This window comes from Prinia subflava, chromosome 3, assembly GCF_021018805.1.
Source record: "Prinia subflava isolate CZ2003 ecotype Zambia chromosome 3, Cam_Psub_1.2, whole genome shotgun sequence".
Lineage (NCBI taxonomy): Eukaryota > Metazoa > Chordata > Aves > Passeriformes > Cisticolidae > Prinia > Prinia subflava.
The window spans coordinates 58,875,289-58,898,953 of NC_086249.1; positions in this window are offsets into that span (position 1 = coordinate 58,875,289).

The window sequence follows — 23,665 nt, forward strand, 5'->3', positions numbered from 1 at the left end:
TTGGATCAGTATTTTGAACTACACTTTTATAAAAAAGGCTGGTGAATTAGCTAAGCATAGTCTTTTCTGATATTGCTAGAAACCTCATTGGCTAAGTTAATTGGCTAGAAAAGTTCAAATATAAAAGACTAAATTCATAGAACCACTAAGTATGAGGAAAACCTGCTAACATTTATGGATTAAAACTATTTTTATCCTTCTGAGGGATAAACTGATGTTGTATTAACATCAAAGAAGACTTTCTCTATTCATGGAGATACATCTGTAAATAACTTCATCTATTCATAGATATACACCTGAATATAACTGAATTTGGAGGGGACCAAGAAACAGGATGTAATTTTTTTTGTGCCAACCATCCTTTTAAGAGCTGAAAGGACACAAAAAGGAATTTCTAGTCAGGTGTTTAGATTATTCACTTTTCATTGGTATTTGTTCTGCCAGTTCCAAAGGCTGGTTTTCTGGAGATACAGTATACATTTTATTTGACAGTAGGTGGAATATTCATAAGTTGCTTGACCTGGTTACTTCAGAAAAGATAAATATATTGACTGATATTTCCAATAGCCAAGTCCACAGCTTTTTAATACTGTCTGATGAAATGAAATATGTAAAGAGCAATAAACATCAACGTAATTTTTAAAAAATACAGTATTTAGAAGATAGCAATATTTCTATTTGGAAACTGATGAGCTATTGAGTTAAGCAGCAAAACAGTCACTCAGAATTATGCACATTTGTGGAAAAGGAAGAAAATATTCTACTGTTTACTGTGGACTGCAGCTGCAAGCCCCCATGTAAGATAAAGGCCACTGCGAGGCACACATCATTTAATGTATTAGTTCAAACATGGACTTCTATACAGAGAGTACCACTGTAACCAAGACCCATTAGAGGTTCTTTAGCCTCAGCTTCCTACTGGAGCAAGTGAATGCCTTGCAAACTCTAATGTTTATATACCAAATCTCTTCAGAGATCATGGTTTTATTTCACAAAACCTCATACATCCGCCCTAGAACACCTCAATTAGCCCGGAAAGAACACGTGTAGGTAAAAGCCCTAAAGTCCTACACCTGAACTGGTCATTACATATGAATTAGTTTAGGGATATGGTGTAGGATCCATGGGAGACCTGTGTCCTTCTGGGACAGCAGTTTGACACTAACTAGGATGTCCAAAGTCACATAATCATATGGCATCTAGCATGCCACCAGATGGTTGTGTCATATCTGAATTCTGCCCCTATTACTTGTTTTCATCATTACACTTCGTGCAGGTGTCCTGTCATGTGTAGTCCAAGATTTTCAGATGGGACCAGAAGACACCGTGGTAAGGCATCCATGTCCTCCAGGGCTGCAGAGGGAATGTCAGGCTCCTGACATGTGCTTCTCATCTTCATTGGTTCATGGCTGTCTCATATGTGGACACACCTAAATTTAGGTGTGTACTGAATGTAACTGGAGAAATCCCAGGTCTGTATTGTTTTGCAGCTTTATTCAGTGGATTAATCTAATAATCCTACATCTTGGAAATGAAATGCAGTAGGATGTCTATGCTTAGGCAACTGAACCTTCAGTTCAGATTTGACCCTAAGGATCTGATCCTAGGCTACTAATGGAGATTAAATCTGTAGCCTTACTGCCTGAACTTGAACCTAAAGTACAGGCACTAATTGTCTCCAAATTCTACATTTTCAGTAGGAAGTGGATGATGCCTTTGAAAAAAAAGATTGTGCCTCTGTTTTCCCTGATTAAAAAGTGACCTTTTCATGCATAAAGAAACATTTTCCACGATACATCAGTGGATATAATTTATCATACTATTCAAATTTATCCTATGTGGGAGATAAGACCATATGGAAAACAGCTAAAGCACATCTTAAAAGCCAAGGAAAGGGAACTATAAATCTTGAAGTATGCTGTGCTGGATGTTATACGAAATAGTCCGACATAAATTTTTTTTAGCCTCAGCAGAACAGTAGAGAGGTTTTCTGGGGAAAAAAAATTAGGGGAATAGTTTTGGTTGCTTTCCAGTGATTTCATCGAAGAATAATTTTGGGCTCATTCTTTCCTATCAGTTTCTGTATCACACAGTATAGAGGAGCAAATATGTGAAGTGGGACTGTGCATCTGTTTGTGTGATCTATAGCAATGACTGCTATCAGCAGAAATGCTAAAGCAACAACCTTGGGTGATAGATCTGTGGGTTGAAGGACTTGACTTTCTGTTACCAGGCTAATGCTCACGTTGTCATCATCTCCAGGCTGTAGTCAGTTCAAATGGCAGGCAAACAAATAATCAAAATAATCCATACTGACTCTTCTCTGCAATAGCTACTAACTTGAATTTGGTTTTAGATATTAAGTCTCTCTTCTAGTGACTTAAATGATGATACAGTACTATCATTGTCAGAGGAACTGATGACTATCTCCATATTGTGATTTGAAATAGAGGGGACTGAGGCATCAGAGGTTTTTGCATGAGGTATCGGATCTATAAACTGATGACATTTAGTGTGTTCTGCTGGATCAGGCTGTTACTGTGGGTTGTCAGTGAATAATCATGTGGTCAGACAAGACATTAATTTGCAGGTGAGGAGAATATAGTTTGGCACGCCCAGACATCTGAAAGGAGGATTGTTTTTTGTTTATGTGGTGCAATGCTTTGAAAATCTGACTATTAAATGCAATTATAAAAGTGGTGTGAGGCAAATAAATGTGTCTTCTGGTGTTTGATTTTAGGTATTCAGGCTCTGCCTACTCTCACCAAATTGAACAGGATCAAGGAGCACTGCCCATACTGTAGAGTCACTGAAGTGGTCCCAGAAGAGCTTTTGCCTGAGCCAAGCACCATTTTTCCCAGGGAGTTCCCACCTTGACAGCTGGTGTGGATAGGGGACCATTCCTAGCAGGCAAGTTAAGTGCTGTTTTGCATGGCAAAAGCAGTTCATGTGTATGCACGGAGGCAGCTCCCTGTCAGCTGGGCAGTTGCAGGCACCTTCTGCAGCACAGACATTGCCTCGGGGTACAAACTCACAGCGTCATTTTGCGCTCTTCTGTACGCTCAGCAAACATTTATCCCCTGCCCATCTATCGTGCATGTGACAGCTCCCAATCAAATGTCAGCTATCTCACAAAGCAAGGGTTCCTAGCTGCGAGGAAAGTGAAGCTGAATTTGGCTCCCTTCTTATTAGATGTTTTCAATATGGCAGCATAGTCAACCTTTCAAGTAAGAGGCACTGTGACACTGGAACAAAAAGAGTGGCAGCAACTCCCACGCTGCAAGGTTGCATGCAGCAGCAGTAGAATACACTACTTTGTGTCAACCACAGTATCAAAAAACCTTGAACTGAAATGCTTAGAAGATGAAAGCCTCAAATTTAAAAACATTCCTTAAGTGTATTGCTGTTTTGAACCCCTTCTGGGGTGCCTTACATAAAGATCTCTGCTTTTTTCTGAAGGTGGAAGGAACATGTTGACCAATATTTCTGAAAACTGTTCCTTTTCTGAGGTATCTGAGGATAGTAGAAGAATCATGCGACCAAAATAAGAAGTTAGTTAAAAAAAAAAAAAGGTATGAAATCCTATTAGGTGCTTAGAAAGAATCAACACATACCTTCATGATAACTGGTGTTTTGATAGTCTGTGATTGTAACAGGGATAAAAAAAATCTGTGTTTTCTAAGGACAAAATTGAAAAGGAAAAATATGTGATGAAACTCACAGGACAGCATAAAACAGGCTATAAAAGAAGTATCAATATCAGACTGCTGTCTTAAAACATTCTTTAACACTGTTCCTATTTAAAAGAAGGTTCAAAGACTTTTTCTTTAGAAACGGCATTTCCAAATTTCTTTCTAAATCATCCTGCTGCATTTTTTGGATGTTGTTGAGAGGTAGGAACAAGTAGAGCACACATCAGCTTTATCTTAATCCTTAACCTTACACATGACAGTGAAGTGCAAGCCTCTCTGATGTTCTGCATCATATATTTAATTTCTAAGAACTTTAAATCTCCTGAAATGACAAAAGTAACCGACACATCTATAAAATAGGACATCAATCAGATTCGCCTTGCTTTTGAATCACAGTTATAAAGGGAATATTTTCAAATAGGGAACTGTCTCTTTTATTTATAGATATTCAGCTGGAAATAAGGGAGCAGTAAAATGCTTCCTTGGTATCTTTTTCACTGTATGAAAACAGGGTTACAGATCAATTGATTTACCATCACAATCGATTAGATGACTCTCTTGCTATCTCTATTGTGACAGTAGACAGGCGCTCATATAGATCTTTCATTAGAGAAGTCACTGAGATTCAAAGGTTCATTGCATGCCTAAATGGCTTGTAGCTGACTCATTAGGCCATTAACTAACCATTAATATTGTTTAAACTCAAACCTTACAGACAAAATAAATTATAGTCACGTTATCCAAACAAAATAACCTTAACCTCCTTAACAACTATGTAATTATGGGAATTTATTACCATCTGATCCCACTGAACTGAGGGGTTCATTTTCAGAGCTATGAAGGGGGAAGATGAGAATATATCACCTTCAAGATAAGTGCTACTGGGAGGCAGGTGCCTCAGCCACTGATAGGCTCTGTAAGGCATAAACCCAAAAGGTCCTGACTTGCCTGGCTAATGCCCAAACAAAACTATCTTACACACAAAATGCTTCCCCCTTATGCAGTACCGAATCACTTCTTATTTATTTTTAAATGTTTCTCCATTTCACAAATGTGTTGCATGTATAAAATGGCCTTCTCCATCTCACTATGGTACCAAGGCTTCACATAGACAAGCAGAACATAACAACAATTAGCAGTAATTGAATGAGAAGGCATTGGAAATTTTCTTTTATCATCATCTTTTTAAACTTGCAAATTCTGTGTGTGTGATGCAATGATCTCTTGAAATTATATTGAAGAAAGAGTATAAAAAACCCATAGCATATGTTCCAAGATATAAAATAAACTTATGTCAGTGTGCTTCCCTTGGAAGGATGCCAGACAAATACTGCTTATTATCAATAATATAAACAAAATATGTTGCAAGCTATATACAGAGCTTAAAATAAGCAAAAAAACCTGCACTACCACATTGCTGATATCCCAGCAGGTCAGTCGTAATGAATGCACCAGTTCTCACACATAATTTTTTATAAGATAACTTGCCTGAAAGTGAAGCAGTCAATAGACTCATTTGCAGGCATATTTCTCTCCAGAAAAAACAACCATAATACAATATCAACTGTTTCTTTTGGGTGTACAAAAAATGTGGATGCTGAGAGAGGAAAGACAATAATAGCACATAAATTCATTCACAGATGTGCAAGGAGCAGTCAGATGGAGAAGTACTGGTAATTAGAGCTGAAAATATAGTTTAATGTTCTTACAGAAGAACAGTCAGAAAATTACAAATACTCTAAGAAGATAATTTATTACATGAAAATTATTGCTAATAATCAAATTGGAAAGGGGAAAAATATCCCTCTAAACTGTGCATACTTACTGCACCAAAACATTGCTATAGAATCTCCTCCCATTCACACCAAATATAAGCATAATTTTATGTTTTATATAAATAAAGCTTTAACGTTTCATGGACTATATTGGGTCAGCTGAAGGGCAAAATTCTTGTCTCAAGCATAGCTTAAGTAATTATTATGATTGAATATTTATCACACAAGTAATTAATTTTGTAAATATATGATAGCTTGTTAAAAAAAACCTAGCTAGCACACCTCAAAAATCCAGTTAAGAGTATTATTTGGTGGAGGTTGGTAACACTTGTGCTCACTCTCCTTCCAATAGGATGGTCTGGAAAACCAGATATTTCGCATTTTGCAGCAAGATGCATGTTATAAAAAGAGAGCTAATGCCCAAGGCCAGACCTTTCAAATGCATTTTAATTATTTTCAGTGCACTGTCAGAACTTTGATACACGCTTGTGGAATCATGCAAATACCTCTTTATAGAATATATGTCATATACCCTAAGGCACTGAGGGGATTGAAATACACTTTGGTGAAGTTAGGTGTTATAATAAAGTGAGGTAATAAGAGCAAGCCACCATATTACACAATTAGAAATCTACTTCTAAATCTTCTGGTTAGCACGGCTATGTTTTATATTTATGAAGGGGAAAATGTCCTGATTTTTCACAAACTAGTATTTGCAGGACAATGAAAAATATGATGCACCTTAGAATTGCTGAATCAAATTAATTTAGTTTCATATTTACTCATTGACCTCAAGAGCATTTCCTTTCAGTGATATAGGATGTCTGCAAAAGATTTATTCAATTCCATGTCCATATATTGAGGTGAGCACACATTAACCCAGTGAACTAGATATAGAAAAAGACATTAATTACTAGAACTGAATTTTGACTTCTGCTTCTAAACCCAGTATTTTCCTATATATGGGACTCTGATAAACCACAGCACAAAAAATGTACATTATTTTAATAAAATTAGTAGGTCCAGTCAACTCAACAGTCTCAGATTTAGTTGTCTGTCTGTATACGTACCATGCATAGGATCTAGTAATAGGAGATTACTGGGAAGGATTTCCATGGAATCTACCAGAATCTGTATAGTGAGACAAAACATGGTATTAGATTGATATAAATTTTTAGGTGAGTTGAATTATGCATGTCAGGTGCTTACTTTTCTGTACAGGCAGGGCAAAGACTCCAGTTACCCAACATACTGGACCTAAGCTTTTAAGTACCTGGCATGAGGTCCAGTGAAGGAAGTTTGAAAACTTTACCTTTTAAAAAAATGCAGTTTAGAGTAATATCAGTTCTTATAATTGTGTTTAAGATATTATTTTAAATTAGCTATGTACAATAAGATGGAATATGAATAATGTGTAAGTTATTTACCAACTGATCTCCCTTGGATTCTTTGCTTTCTTTGGGAAATGTCAGTGATATGACTGAGCAGCTGCTGGGACCTCCTGCTGTCTGCCATCTTACTGGACCAAGGACGGGAATGGTTTCCTTCCTTTTAAAGGTGTCTGTCACTTGCATCTCTTTGGATGTTGCTAAGACCTCTCAAATACAGATGGGGTTTAATCCTGGGATATTACATTTTTTCTAAATGTATTTCATTTTTGAATTTCACCCTCATGCATTTCTTAAAGAATTTCTAGGGTGAAAATACATTCAAGGTTTTTTGTCTCTTGCATTCATTTTCCAAAGTCTGACCTATTAATTCAGTGCTGTGCCCCAAAGGATCTTGATGCACACAGCACTGCTCATGGAGAAATCTGCCTTAGCATTATGGAGAACAGATCTGGCTTTTGTAAAGTATCTTCATTCCCAGTCTATTTCTACCTGGTTATTTAAAAAGGCCCAGTGCAAGGTGCTGTACCTGGGTCAGGACAATCCCCAATATCAACACAGGCTGGGAGGAACAGATGGAGCAGCCCTGCCCAGAAGGGCTTGGGGGTGCTGGTGGGTGAGAGGCTGGACATGAGCCAGCCATGGGCACTGCCAGCCCAGAGAGCCAAACGTGTCCTGGGCTGCATCCAGAGCCCCGTGGGCAGCAGGGCCAGGGAGGGGATTCTGCCCCTCTGCCCTGCCCTGCTGAGACCCCACCTGCAGGGCTGCATCCAGCCCTGGGGCCCAGCACAGCAAGGACAGGGAGGGAGTCTCCTGTTGGAGGGAGTCCACAGGAGAGACACCAAGACAATGAGAGCAACAGAGACATTCTGCTATGAGGAAAGGCTGAGAGGACTAGGATTGTTCACCCTGCAGAAGAGAAGGCTTCAGAGTGACCTAATTGCAGCCTTCCAATATCTGAAAGGAACCTACAGGAAAGATAGAGAGAAATTATTTACAAGGGCATGTAGTGATGGAGGAATGTCTTCAAATGGAAGGAGACCATATTTAGATTAAATACTTGGAGGAAATTCTTTACTGTGATGGTGATGGAGCAATGGCCCAGGTTGTCCAGAGACATTGTGGATATCCCATCCTTGGGAGTGCTAGAGGCCAGGTTGGATGGGGCCCTGAGCAGTCTTGTCCAGTAAAATGTGTCCCTGCTCATGGTGGTGGGTAGAACCAGATAATCTTTAAGGCTCTTCCAACACAAGCCACTCTGTGATTCTATGATATAGTATAAGAGGAAAATATGATGACACCGGCTCAAAATTTTGCATACACGTACATCTATTAGGAAGTATAAAAACGCTTGTAAAAAAGTCCATATAACTACTCAGATTGCCCTTGAGATTTCCTACATAAGAAATTTCCCTGAAAATGCGAAAATGTACCAGTTTGGGGGTTTTTTGAGAAACATGTTTCTGTATTTTTCAACAGTCTACTTTTTGCAACATTATTATTATTTTCCTTTTCTAAACAGCAATGTCCTCAGGCATATTACCCTACACTTGACTGTGCATTTAATATGCCAAATAAGGCAAGGATTAGTGCAAAGACTTTTAGTTAATGGAGCTGCAAATCAAATATATATGTCAAAAAGAGAATCCAAAGGAAACTAGAAATTAATATCCACTTCATCTGATCTCCCATGAAAGGTGATATGCTCTGAAAAATTATAATTAAATAAGACTCATCTAGACTTTGACACATAACTTTTTGAATTTTAAAATAAATCCTTGAAGTAAACTGGTGATAGGTTTGCCCAACTGCTGATACTTTTCAAAGAAACTGTCACACAAGACTTCACTTTTATTTTACGTGATTGACTCCCAGTAATTTTGACTCAATGTTATTTAGACAATCATTTAAATATGGAATGTCAAATACCATGAACACATATTCCACACTTCCATATCTCATCATGTTCTTTGAAAAACTTCCTATGAATTTTTCCCCGAGGGGAAAATGCGATACTAATATTTAGATGCCAGGTTTTGTACCTAGATTCTTGCTTAAATAGCTGTGTGGAATTGAACTGATAACTGAATATTTAAAGATTAGTACAATGGTATTTTGATACTTTGTTTTCCTGAGCAAGGTGCAGCAATTGGGAATTAGGCAACTTGACCATGGTCTCCAGTCAGACTGGTCAAACCTTGGCTGAAAACAGCATAGGTAGAAGCTCAAAATATAAAATAATCTATGTATCCTTAATGACCAGTGTTGGCTACATATCTGTGAAGGATCAAGAAAATAATTCGTATGTGTTCTAATGTTTTCTGTTTTGAAAATAAATATCCAAAATAGAAAGGGGTGATCTGTCACAAATTCTTACTGAGATATTTGTGTGTATTTACTTGCTCTATTTTACCCTCAAGAAATTCTTCTGCAGGCTAACAGAATTTTTAACTGCTATGATTAGGAGCAGCACTGTATCTCTGCTGGTTTTCATATATGGAAGGAAAGGAGTGTAAATTATAAAAATGCAAAACGAAACAAGGAAAATACACAGGAATTTCTAATTTTTAACTAGAAATTTCTATTTTTTAATTAGTAGGTGCTTTTTAATCTACTTTTTAAAACAATATTCAAATATGATATTTCAACAAGAAATGGTGTAGTTAAAGTTGTATGTAAAATACAGCCTACATTTACTTATTTTTTTCATAGAATGTAGGAAAATTGGGTTTTTAAAAAATAATTTCTTCATCAGAACAAGAGAATATACTGTTTATTACATTGACTTCATACTGTCTTTTCTTTTTTTTTACTATCTTGCAAAATGCACTCCTCTCTTAGCTACCTCATCATTTTATTGCATCTTCCTTGCTTTAGCACTCCATAAACACTAATCTTAAGGTATAGAATCATTCACTCTAGAATCCATCCTTCTTATGCATTGAAGTATATACACCACCTCTTCACCAACTGTCTTCCTGAACTTCTGAGTATTTTTTATTTCAGGGCAATGGGAAACAAAATATATGTTGTGTATTATGGAGTACAAAAATTGCAGCAGAAGACACAATATGAGCATAATTTACTGATGGAGCTCTTATTACAAAAATGTCTATTATCTGTGAAAATTAAGGAATGCTCAGCTGTGGTGTTTTACTCACCACTGTTTACTCATGCACTGTTCAGTTGCATGTTGCCCTAAACTTACTCCACCTTGCATTGATTCCCTAAAGAGGTTCTGTTGTGGTACAAATTATTTGTCATATTGGCATATTTTTACCTCCTTAAAATGAACTTTCAGTGTCTATGTACTCATCCTTTTTACATTGGCATTTAGACATTTCAAAATCCTGGATTACAATACTGTGATTCAAAATATAAGGAGTGTTTTGAAGTGTCTTAGACACCAGGGATTTTCTTTCACTTGATGCAAGTAAATTTCTTCTTGGTGTAACATGTGAAAGCCAAAAGCCAATAAGAAATATCAGACATTTTTCCCAAAGGCCCATGAATTTGGGACATTCATAAGAAAGTGTATTTAGACATGTACAAATAAGAACTATTTAGACATGTACATATAAGAAATCACTACACTGGGCATCTATCTCAGCTGTGTGTAGTGACTGTTTCGCATACCAAGCAAAATTTGAGCCAGAAAAAAGGAATTCCTCATTTCTGTGCCAAGGGCAGTGGTGTCTGGGGCAAGACAAAAGCAGTCCAGGACATGGATGTGCTGGAGCAAGTCCAGAGGAGTGCCACAAAGATGATCAGAGGGCTGGTGCACCTCTAGTATAAGGACAGGCTGAGACAGTTGGGGTTATTCAGCCTGGAGAAGAGAAGGCACTGAGACCTTAGAGCAGCCATGCTATACATTAAAAAGTGTCTATGAGAAAGTCAAAGAGGGACTTTTTAGAAAGGCATGTAGTAATAGGACAAGGGGTAATGTCTTTGAACTGAAAGATGGTAGGTTTATATTACTTGTAAGAAACTCTTTTCTGTGAGGTTGGTGAGGCACTGGAACAGGTTGCCCGGAGAAGCTGCAGATGCCTCCTCCCTGAAGGTGTTCAAAGCCAGGCTGCATGGGTTTTGAGCAACCAGGCCTAGTGAAAGGTGTCCCTGCCCACGGTGGTGGCGGGGGTGGAAGTGGATGATCTTGAAGGTCAAGATCACTTACCTTCCAACCCAAACCATGCTACAATTCTATGGTTCTAGGATGAATATTACTGTGCTAAGTCCAGCAAGGGTTTGATAGCAACAAACAGACATTTCCACATAGAATTAGCATCCTTTTAACTCACATCTTTAATAACAGCCTAAGTAGAAAGCCTGATACAATCTATTAGATACATTTGAATGGAATGATGTGCAGTATAGGTTAAAAACAGTATTGGTGATGGGTATTGCTCACTTTCACAAATATTCATTTATTGGCAATGCATGAAATTGTTCTTAAATGGGATGTTTCCATTTCCAACCCTTCCCCACACTCTTTTTAGTTATTAATTCCTATTCTCTGGCACTTGAAGAGTGACACTGTTGGCCCTGTGCCACTCGTCTCACAGAGGGTGGCACCATGGCCCACAGCAGGTGTGGGACTCCTGGATCCATTCCTTCTGCTTTCATCTATACTTTGTACGGGAACGCTCCTTCCAAACACGCCGTTCCAATTTCAGCTACGCGGGTGTGACATTCCCTTGTCAGAAACAAACAGCTTGAGTTCTTGAGCATCTTTTGGGTGGTCCTGCCTTTTTTATTCCAATGATGCAAAACATATAAAAGGTGATGAACATTTCATGTGCCTGTGTAGAAGGGTTTTGTAAATTACAGCTGATTTGGTTTTAAAAGCCAAATCAATTCATCCTCAAGACAAAACTCTTAAAAGATTCACCTACATTTGGGCATTTGGGAGGAAAACTTAGGTATTCCAGTTATTTTCCCATAAAAATAAATCAGTGTAAGGCCATATTTAGTCAATCAAAATTACAATCAGCTAACCAAATGGTTCCCAACTTAGAGATATGGATTAACTGAGCATGATATCTTATTGATTGATATTACTTCAGGTTTGGAGACATAATCACTCATGTACATGTTTTTTTATTGCTGATTTTTCATTATTGGTTATGATTAAGTATTTTTCTTTGTAAGTTTCATAAACTTTTCTTCATAAAGGAAATGCTGACTTTTGAGGTTTTCATCTCTATGTAATGGTTTATGAACTTAGATTTACCACCATGTATTATTACCATATGTAATATGGTAATATAATGTAATGTAATATAAAGTAATATAATGTATAATTTTCCTGTATAATACTTTCTCCTTAATTCATTATGTGCGGCCAAAACGTACATAGGAGTTCATTATGTTTATAGGAAGACAGCTGGTAGACGTACCTGTTTCTGGTTTCTGAGACCTGATACAGAGATAAGAGGTGATGATTGTTGAAGTAATTGAATCCGATATCGATGGCAAGTAAAAAAGGCATTCCAAGTTCCTTATGATAAAAATTTGGACCCTTTGGCCTTGGTTCAGTTGCCCATGCCACACGAATAGTGCCTAGTGTAATTTCATATACTGTAGGATACAATATCAGTTTAAAAGATAAATACATCAAGTAAAAAGACTAAAATCCCTAGAGCTGTATGGATTAATTTCACTTCAGAGGCCAATGTCATTAAGTCTCCAGTCCAATAAGCAAGCTGTCTGGCTTACTGATTAAGAAAAAGGTAGAAAGTACAAATATTATCAGATTTCTTAGTCACTGGATGCGTGAAAAAAGTCTGTTAATATGAATCAAAATGTGAGGTTAGGTAGTACACTCACATTGGAAAAATACAAATTTAGGAACTTGATTCAATTGCCTAAATGGGCACATGTAATGACATTTCCTTTCTTTGTTTTACTCTCACATTTTTGTTTAGGAAAAAGAAGGTCCAGGGAGTGGATTCTTCTCACTTTGTTCTAGGCTGATGTAACTCATGGTCCTTCTAAACCCTGCACAGAAGCATTCAACAAATTTCTGCTTCTATTTCTGAGGCAAGTCTATATCCTAGTGATCACTGTTAATTTTTCCCAGGTAAAACTGTTGCCCTTCATATGAACAATTCAATATTAGTTGTTGTATATCCCGAAATTCTAGAATTGTAAATGTCCTCATTCCAGCATCACAGAATGAAAATGATCTCTGCCCTTAGAATACTTTTTATACATTCAGCTATATGCATCAGTGGGAATATATACTGAGAAAGCACAAGACAAAAGAGAGTTTCATGGTCTCAGTACTCTTAATGGATATGGGATTAAGACAGTAGCACTGAAGAAGTCTTCTCTGTTGCACAAAGGACAAAAGTGATTTGAACCAAATTTTCCATGCAATTTCTCTTTGTGCAGTTTGGAAGACTCCCTTGATGGAAGTAGTGTCAAACCTGGCACACTGTGGTTTTAACTTCAAATAACCCCAGCAAGATTTGACAGGGAAAAAATAGTTTAACAATGACCCATTGAAAGGTCTCATTATCTTTCCCATACAGTGCACATAGGAATAAGCTGTTCACATTCCTTTTAACCTTTCTGGAAAAGATTCACTTCTAATCAGAAGGCCTACACTTCTGTGAAGAGGAGAAAGATGTTCCATTAGTATGCAGGAAGGATCCAGGTTAGTCCATATTTGGTTTGAACTAATTCCCTCTATATTAAACACAAAGCAAAATCCAAACCTTTTGAATTTAATTTAATGTGCTTACACGCAGGAACTTTTTCATTCTTACTAAGCACTGCTTGGTGTCATAACAATCATTACCATGTATTGTCGTGATTCATCTTGTCAAAGATCCACTTATGAACTCCATTCTATGTGCTGACATTATACATTTGAATAACTGCAAAAGAAGGTTTGATAAGATGTAACACTTCAAATGAAAGGCTCAATATTATGCTCTGACATAGTACATTGTAGCAGCTTGGAGAGCTGAAAAGCCATTAAGATGGATCATGTCAATGCATAGTATGGAGCCATTAACACTAAAATTTTTGACATGATTTATCTAAATAGCTGGATATCTATACTGAAATAACACATCTTATTCTGTTAGAGATCTATATGTTAACAGCTCAAGGGCAATACTGTATACATGCTGTATTGCTCTGAGTATGTAAAGAGGAGCACACTGCACAAGCACACTTGGTTAGCTTTGCCTGGCCCAGAAAGGAGGACAAGGAACTTGCACTTCCCCCTGCTGCATTTTCCTTCTTCACAAAATCACGTACTCATTCCTGAGGGAGGGTTCTGGGCAGAACGCTCCACGAATAATTCACTCTCCCAAGAAGAATTGTAATTAGAGCTCCCACAATAGTTAAGCAGCTGGTGTTCTCTGACTGCTGCTTCATCAACTGTTCATAATTGCTTCATTGTTCCCTTGTGCTCCCTTCCAGCTGATGGCTTCTTCCACCTGTTGTCTCTCATTTTACACTTCGAATGTGAGCTCTTTTGCACAAGTTGGACAAGGCATTCTGTGATGGTTAACAGGCAGTTTCAAAATACAAACCCCTTTTACGAATTATGAAAATGATAGTAATAATAATAATAACACTCCAAAATGAAGTTTGTTTAAAAAAACTGCATTATTTCAAGTGGCTTGCTAAAAGAGAGAGCTGATTTCATATTGAAGCCCAAAGGCAAATGTGAAGCTTGGAGAAGGTCTACTCCGTTCTTGGCTCTGAATCTAGGAGACAATCGTGAAGTGGGAGGCTATAAAGTGTTGGCTGAAAGAAAATTAGAGTGGCAAGCAATGAACAGCCTCTGCTTGACTTCTTTTGTGCTCTGCAAAACAGGATTTTTTATATGCTTAAAGAAATATGCTGAAAGAAACCAATTCCCTCATCCGTTTATCTTTCCTTCTGGTACAGAGACATCATACTTAATTTGGTTGGTCAAAAGGAGGGCTACACAAAAGATGCTTTTCCAAATAAAATGTGTAGATATTATGTCCATAGATCCACATGTGCTAGCTCTGTAACAAGCTGTTGTAAATAGCTGAACTGTAAGTGCCAGAACACAGGCTAAAATGGGCAGTTTTAAGATCAACAGAAGTAATAAAAGTTTATCCTTTTCTGTGACAATAAAGAAAGAATTGCTGCTTTGTCCATTATGAAGAAATGTTATAAAACTTAACAAAATAGAAGCTTTCTGAAACTCTTTATTTGTCTCTTTGTTCTGATGCTAGATGTTTGGTAAATGTGGTTTAATAGGTCTGCTATGGAATTCAGCAGTATGCTATGGAAGAGATTATTGCAGATTTTTAAAGAAGTTTTTTTTTATCAAATTCTACTCAGTTTCTTCTAATCCACTGTAGTTGCTGCAGAGCCTTTCTCTAAAAAGTGATGCTTAAAAATAGTTTTATCTCAATAGTATCTAAAATTGATATTAGAAACCAATCATCATGGGATTGCACCTATACTTTTTCCTAGACATCACTTTAGCCTCTTTTTACTGCAGAAAACCATCAGTTCTAAGGAGGGATACTTATCAGTAGCAGTTGTTACTAATGTTTAAAAAACCACGTTAAAAATATGCTTTTAAAAATACAATAATATCAGATGTTTCTTTTGTGGATGGCTACAAACAACAAAAACCTAAAATCAGACTAGTTGAGCATTCAATATCTAAATATTAAAGATGAATAATAACTGAATTTCACCTGTAGTGTTTTATTGGCTCAAAGGAGAGGTTGAATGATGAAATAAACTGCTCACAGGGTTTTTCCAGTGACATCATCCAATCCTAATAAGCTGGTAGTGATGTGGGAGCTCAGGATGGAATAGATGAGCATTTTTAATGATACATAACTGATTTGAATTTAATAGCAGAACCGTTTTGTTTGATCTACTTTTATAACATACTTTCCCAACAGAGGAAATATCTCATGGTTTACTGTTGGACTTATTCATCCTTCTCTACCTAAGGAGCAAGGCTGTTTGTCAGTGGCCAAAAGATTTGCTCACAATTTGGAAAGCTCTGCTCTAGAAAAAGTAAAATGATGTTTTGAAGATATTTTTCTACCTTTTCTGCAATCCTCATGGTTGTCTACTTTGTAGACAGCATATTTCTCGCCCAGTTTTGTTTTTACCCAGAACACTCTAAAGGCCTACGTTTTTATTTCATGAGAAGCAAAAGCAAATAGTGGAGCACGGCAAATTCTTGTTTGACAGCCAGTCCTATTCAACAGCCTACGGAGCCCTTTTACTGTTCACTTCCAGTGCTGTCCACAGAGGCATCTGGGAATTAACATGGTGTCTTTCTCTAGGTAAAGCTCTTAATTATCCTTTCTAAGTTCATGCTATGCTTTCCCACCTGTGGGGGAAAAAACCTTACTACAAAAGGTGTTTCTTTGGCCTGATGTTGATATAGTCTTTGTAGCTTTAGTTTTGGGTTTTTTTTTTTGCATGAGCCAATATAACACTATGTATTAAAAGATCATGGTGTTTCCAAAATCTGGGGTGGGCATGACTTTTAGTCACACTTAGTTTGATCCTTTGAACTGCAGAAGCAGTCTGTCAAAGGGTTGCACCCCACTGCTATCTTTTTGTCTTTGAACTTTATGAGGTATTTTTTTAGTAACTAAATAGGAGTGTTTTAAACTGAGGCAATATGCAAATCATATCCTACTAAGGTGCTTAATTCTTACTTTTTAAAAAATGCAAATAATCATATATTATTTATAGATATTGTTTATATATATTATATTATAGATATTAGAGGAAATCGGACTGATTGCAGTGTCTACACAGGTGAACATAGGAATGCCTCTGAATACCACATATTCATGTCAGAGGCCTCCCAGCTTCTGGGTGAAGCCTCAGGCACACTGTGACCATTTCCATGGTCAGAGAAGCCAGTAGATCTTCTGGGTGGGTGTGTCAGCCGACACACGGAATGACAACATGGATGCAAGAGGCCTGCAGTGCAAGAGCTGCTCCCCAAAAAGAGGGCAAGCCTATTTGTGGGTCTGGTTGTGGATTGGCTGCTGGGGTTACTACCCCTTCACCCCACTGGCCAGGCCAGTGGTCAATCAACATTATTTTCAGGCTAGAAAATATGTAAACAAAAGACAGTGAACAGAAACAAGAAGGTTTGTTTATGTTCCAGGGTGTGAAAAGCTGCTCCTAGTATTGTGCAGAAACTAAAAAACTGACTCCCTCTTATGAACAAAGCAGAAGGCTTTAGAAAAACTCAGAAAAACTAGGGTGTCTTCAAGCTGTGTCCTGAGGGACCAGAGATACTAAACTTAGGGTACTTGAGATGTAACACTAGGGTAGGTCCAAGAAGTGATTCTGAGGCCCAGATCCCTGCTCATTCTCAACTATTGCTAGTTAGCTTCCTCCCTTGTGCCTACCTCTAAAACAAACCCACCTGAAAGGGGACTGTCCCTAACCAGATGAGATGCAAGCTAGTTCTTGTCATTTGGCCTTGGTGCACGGCTACACAGCTTTTTTTTCCTTAACAGCACTGATGTAGCTGAAAAGACAGTAGTATCTCAACAAGCTTTCTTCTTCCATAATTTCCACACAATTTTTAACTACAGTTACATTTTATGTGATTTTGCATTACGTTGTTGAAATTTGCTACAATCTCCATGTTTCTCAAGAGGAGAAAATAGCTCCAACAATTATTTTTATCTGCCCAAATTTAAGTCCAAATATGTATTTTTAAGCTCAGTGATTGCTTATAGTAAATAGTGCATTGCAGATATAAAAAGTCAGCATTAAAAGTTCAAACCACATCTGAAAGTAAAAAAAATTAAGATAGGTTGAAATAGGTTATAATAATGAAATACTGCCACCTCAGATATGTTTCCATGTGTATCAATACCAGTTGTGCCGTGTACAACAAAAAACTCTGAAGGAAAAGCAGTTGAAATTGAAAAATATGTTTTATGAGCCAATACAAACATATAGAGTTATCTTTTGAGGAACAGGGATCAGAAGCCAATGTTCAAAGTAAAATTACAAAACTAGAATTCAGTGTACAGCAACAAAAAGATTGGACTATTTATCTGCCAGTGTTTCAGTTAATTCTTTCCTTATTCATATTGTCTTGCAGGTACTGATCATAATAAGGTCAGAAGCCTGGAAGAAATAGAATAGTCCAAAAGTTCTGAAGTTTTAAAAAATTTATTTATTAAAAAATGCCTTTTCAGCTTTAGAGAACTTACAGTTTTTGTAGACAGCAGTACATTACAGGTCCATTTGGATCCATGAATGCTCAGAGATAATAAAAGTTTGTTTATGGAATTGTAAAACCAAGAACTAAAGAATATGTAAGCAGTTCTAAATAATAGGATGCCACTTTTCAGAATTTGTGAGTGAAAGACTTCTACACTTTCTTTATGTATCTTTTTGCTCAACTGTTTAAGTTGAATTTTTTTTTTTTCAAAACTAACCCTGCACAGGCAAAAAATGGTGCTTTTTTGTCCTCTACCGGATAAAGAGATATTTTGCCCCCTAAGACAGAGAACCTCTGGGAAAAGATCACACCATCTGAAGTGAGGAAAGTTAATAAGGGGTTGGAATTGGGAACTGCCATCTGCAGACTGGGTTGAACTCAAGATGTGAAATTCCTTTTGGAGCTGCTAGTTTTGTCCACAGTGATCAGGGAGTCTAGGCTGGTAAAACTGGCTACCTCTCTAAGTCCTCAAAGTTCATTTGAAGAATGAGGGCCCATGCATCAGTCCTGGTGCGTGATACAGGAGCATGGACCATGATGCACAGAACATGGCTTTTCCTCCCTGAAACACACAGCACTTCAGAGCAAGCCTGGGCAAAGGGCCCTGTGTGGTGGGGAAGTGGGGAGCTGCCCCTTCCATTTCAGAGGAAACAGAAGTGAGGCAAGGAAGAAAAGAGAGATGCATTCCATCCTAGGACTGGAACAAAAATGGAATGCACTTTTGATTAGAGCTTTGAAGCAATACAAAATATAATGACAGTATATAATGACTAGAGTGGGGTGAACTCTTCCAAGCAAATAATTTATTTGGTGAGTCAAGTCCCATTTAATAATCAATAATCCTTAACTTGGTTTTTATTTGGTGATAGACTACACAAATGCATTTTGTCACATGGATTGGACAAACAGCTGTGCTTCAACTCATCATTATTTGCCTTTCATGATATGTGCCTGAACGTCAAATTTTCACAATATGATTTTTACCCTTTTATGAGTTGCCAAAATTTTTTTCAGGAGGTGAAAGAGGATTGCTGGTGTTCTGGTGAGCACTTCCAATAAAGCCTTTTTGTGACCAGGCTCATAGGAGAATATTATCTGGCTTTCACCTTCATTCAATTTCTCAGTAAATCATAATATTTCTTAAAATTTCTCATAGGAATCACAGTGAAAAAGTCCTGAATATTATTAGAGAATATTTGTAGTCTGAATCTGGCTTTGTCCATATTTGTCTAGGTTGTCTTCATGCTATTGTGCAGTGTTTTAATTCTGATAATATTTGCCTGATTTTAGTATTTCCTTCTAACACAGCATCTGCCTTCATATGCTGTGACCTATGCCAAAAATGTCACACTTAGCTATTCTGTGGTTCTCTCCAAACTGGCTGCCTTTGTCTTGAAATAAAAATGTTAGATCTGCAAAACCAGCTGCCTCCTGTGCTCCCAGGCTCATCTAAGTACAATAATTCTATATATATAAAAAAAATCATTTATATTTGATTTTACAACTATTTTCACAGCTAAAGATAGAATTATTGTTTTTATTAGAAGTAGTTTCTTTCTGAGCTCTCAATCTTTTATTGCCTTAATTAATAGCCTTGAAATACATTCCACTGTGGCACAACATGCAGTCAGCATGCAGATTATACATTTTATAATGGCATATACCCTCTATTATATAAGAATATATAAGGCATAAACCCTCTATTTTCTTTGTAATAGCTCTGCTATTTGAGCCAAGGTGAATTACCAGCTTTTATCTGCATGTCTTGACTGCTGCTTAAGAGCATTAGTGGCACTGGTTAGCTTGGCGAGGACAGCTAAGAGTAGCTGGATCAATTGCAGCTCATAGTCAGAAATCAATGGAATGTGTCTCAGTAAATCTGACTGATCCTCGGGTCACTGCAGAGGGCATTATCCCAGCCTTACTCTGTTACAGGATTAGACCCAGAAATAATCATAAGTGGGATTTTCTCTGCTCTTTTAAAACACTCTTTACTGTCCTATTGCTGTTCTGTGGTAAAGTAACTTCAGAGACAGACATGGTGAGAGCAATACTACCATGCAAATCAAAGAGACTCCACCCTCTAGGTCATCACCCTGGGAGGATGACAAGGTACCATTTCAGTCCTGTCTGCAAAGAAGAGGTCAAAAAAAAATTTGAGATTGTAGGCGTGGTGTTAACTAGAAGCAGAAACACACATGCAGTGTAGAGGGTGAAACCTCTGGACAGAGTCAGTGAAACCTTCACTAAATTTAACACAGTTACTTCAATTTACTGATGATTGGGATCTCCCCAAAATGTTGCTAAGGGGCTGTTTGTAGAAGCCTGCATACCTTTTGAGACTTTAGCTTGTTTACAGCAACCACAGGCTCTGAATACCCTTCAGAAAGTGAAGTGGAGGAAGAAAATTGCTCTTAATCTAATTTGCTGTGTATTTTTTATAGAAGGGCTGCACATAGTTGAGCAGAGCAAAGCTCATGCCTGCTGTGCAGTGAGGGCTAGCCTGTGCTGCGAGGACAGAGCCTCCAGTGAAAGCTGCATATCCTATGAGTTCTGATTTGGCACTCTGGGAACGTGTGAGCAGCTGCTTCACTCTGAGCACGTAATAACAGTGCAGCAACTGCAGCTATGCAGCCCAGGTGGGTGGGCTGGCAACCCCACCAACTTGTACACAAAAATATGGTGGGAAAGGTGAGAAAAGTCAGGCAGGAGATCAAAAGGAAATGCTGGGTTGTTAAATGGTGCAGGATATCACCTTGATGAAAGCTGTACTGGAAGGCATGTAGAATTACTGGGCTGTAAGTTAAGAGTCAAATGCCAAAAAGGTTTTGTGAGGTGATAGAGGTGTCAAACCTCTGAAACCTCTGTGCTCTTCTAACAAGAAAATCACTTCAGCAAAATACTCACATTTTTCTGAAGGAAAAACTGTATCTTTATTTTTGGATGATAGACCATCCATAAACATCACTGTAATCAATGAGAGCAGATGAGAGAGCAGGAATGTGGTGATGTTGCACACTGTTCTGCTTACTGACTCAGTACATATACACAGGACTGAGTGTTCACAGGATGTCCGTGTTCATAAATAAGAGTAAAGAACATTTGTTAAAGCTCCCCTCCCCCAATCTCTTGCCATCTCTACTTAACAAACATATTAATGACTGCAAATTACTGCTAGAATGACATAGTCTATACTTTAAAAAAATTAAAATATTTTGTTATCTGATATACAGAGATTCATAAAAATAACCATTAACTTTGGAATGAGAGTACAATGTGAAGTTTATTAAATGAAGAAATACAACAACATTACTTTTATGTACCATGAATTCATTTCCATGGTTAAGGATTAGCAATAAGAAGCTCTCAATATGGAATCAGAGACTGCCAGCATGGGTGCAATAAACTTTTCAGAATGGTTCATAAGATTATACTAATTAGGGATAATCTAATTTGAACAATTTTTATCTTCTCAAAAAGTACTATGATGTCACTCTATGGGAAGAGTCACTACCCGGGCTCCAGGGATATACTAAAAAAAACACACACGTTATCTGTAATATTAAAAATTATGGTTGATCCACGAGACAGTCTTAGATCTACCCTTCTCCTCTCAAAAGATCCACCACATAGACTGTTAAGCCCCCATAATTATCTCCCCTACTTGTGACAAGCATGGGCTAATCAGTCTCTGAGGGAGTTTTCCTGCGGATTGTTGAGAAGCGTGTGTATGCTTCACATTGCTTATCAAGCTATTTTGCACGCAGTATCACATAAGAGCTGACAAAAGTTCATTATCCTCATCTGGACTAGAATGACTCCAAATTAGGAAAAAGAGATAAGCTTTTTTGCTTTTTTTTTTTTTTTCCTTTCTATTTCTCTCTCTTTTTTTTTTTTCAAAAGGGGAAAAGAATATCTCTAGCTTGCATTGCCACAAAGATCTTAGCTAAGAAAAAAGCAAGCTAGGTTCTTGCAGACTTTAATCCCATATTAAAAGATTAGAAAAAACATCTGAAGAAATCAGAGATAGTCTAATTGAGGTTCTCGCCTTTAATCCTGTGCGTAAACTCCCCCTTGGATACCAGGATCTGTCAGTGCATAGTCCTGGGAATTCTCTAAGGAAAAATAAACCACAAGAAATGGACATACAACATGCTCTCTCACATTTAAACAGAGAGAGAAAGAAAAAAATCTGAGAGGTGGAAATATCAAAACATATCCTCTCCCAAGAAAGAGAAAAGAAATCAGGTACAATATAAAAAGAAAGCAAAAAACCAGATGAGAAGAACCACCCTTATTTTGGAAGCTCTTTGATAACACCTACAAATGTAACCCAAAAGGAACTCATCTGGCTTGGTTCAGCTTTCCTCATCCAGATCAAAATGCCATTTCTATTGCACCTTCGCTTTTTATTTTGCTGGCAATTGTATTTCCACTCAACTAACTGCAATATAAAGATATTAAAATTTAATCTTTGAATTAGTCCTTTAGAATGATGTTTAAAATAAACTATAGAGTAACCAGAGCACAAAGGAAAATTAGACAGAAGATTAGTATTCATTTGTGTTTGTCTGGCAAATAAGGCCAAGATGTATACAAACAGAGATATTAATAAAAATTCACTATAACATCAAGCCAAACCTTTCCATATTAAAAATTATTAAAGGAAGAAACACTCCATAAGGGGAAAAAACAAAACCAGTAACATTAAGCTGGATTTTCTAAAACAGCACCAGTTTGAAAGTGTGTGACCAGTAAGGCAAATCTACCCTTACAACTGTAAAGCTGCAGACTAGAATTTGAATTCAGACTCTTGCCAATACATTTCATTGTTTTAAAAACTGTTCTCCCTTGCTTTATATTTTCTTTTCCATATTTGGTGATCCATTTCCCTAGCAGCAGGGTTAAACATGTTTTTTAATTGGCTATTACGTAGTGGACACAGAGAAATGCATTGTGTTGACAGCAAGATAGTTGAAATTTTAGGAAAGGGAAAATTAAGAAACTCTTTGTAACAGGTCAGATGTTATGGCAGTGTGTTAAATTGACCAAAGGTGAAAGAGTCAGATTTTAGAGTTGTGCTTTCAGGCTGTACATTTGAGTAAAAACAGAGAAGATAAATAGAATGAAGGATGAAAAACAAAATCATAAAAGAAAATAATCAGAAGGTACTTTAGCATGAAAAATCAAGGTAACATTGCAAGCAGATGCAGTAAATATAAAAGAGGTTTGGGACTGTTATTTTTGTTGCATGGAAAATTACTGTGATTCATTGCTCTAAATTATGTAAAGATATATAGATAATGGAATTATGAACTGTATAAACATAAATGTGTTTGCCTTCCATTCAACATATTCTATATTAATATAAACCAGGTTTAAATCACTGTAAGTTCAGAAAATTTTCTTTTATTTCCTCCATAAATTAATTCAAGACATGAGAATGTCATTCTGAAAATTTTAATATACAATTTAATATTTTATTAACAATGTTTAAGAAAAAGATTCATATGTTTCAGTAATCTTGTTATAAGGCACTGCAAAATGTGATAGGAATCACTGTAAGGCAGCAATTTCCTATGGCTT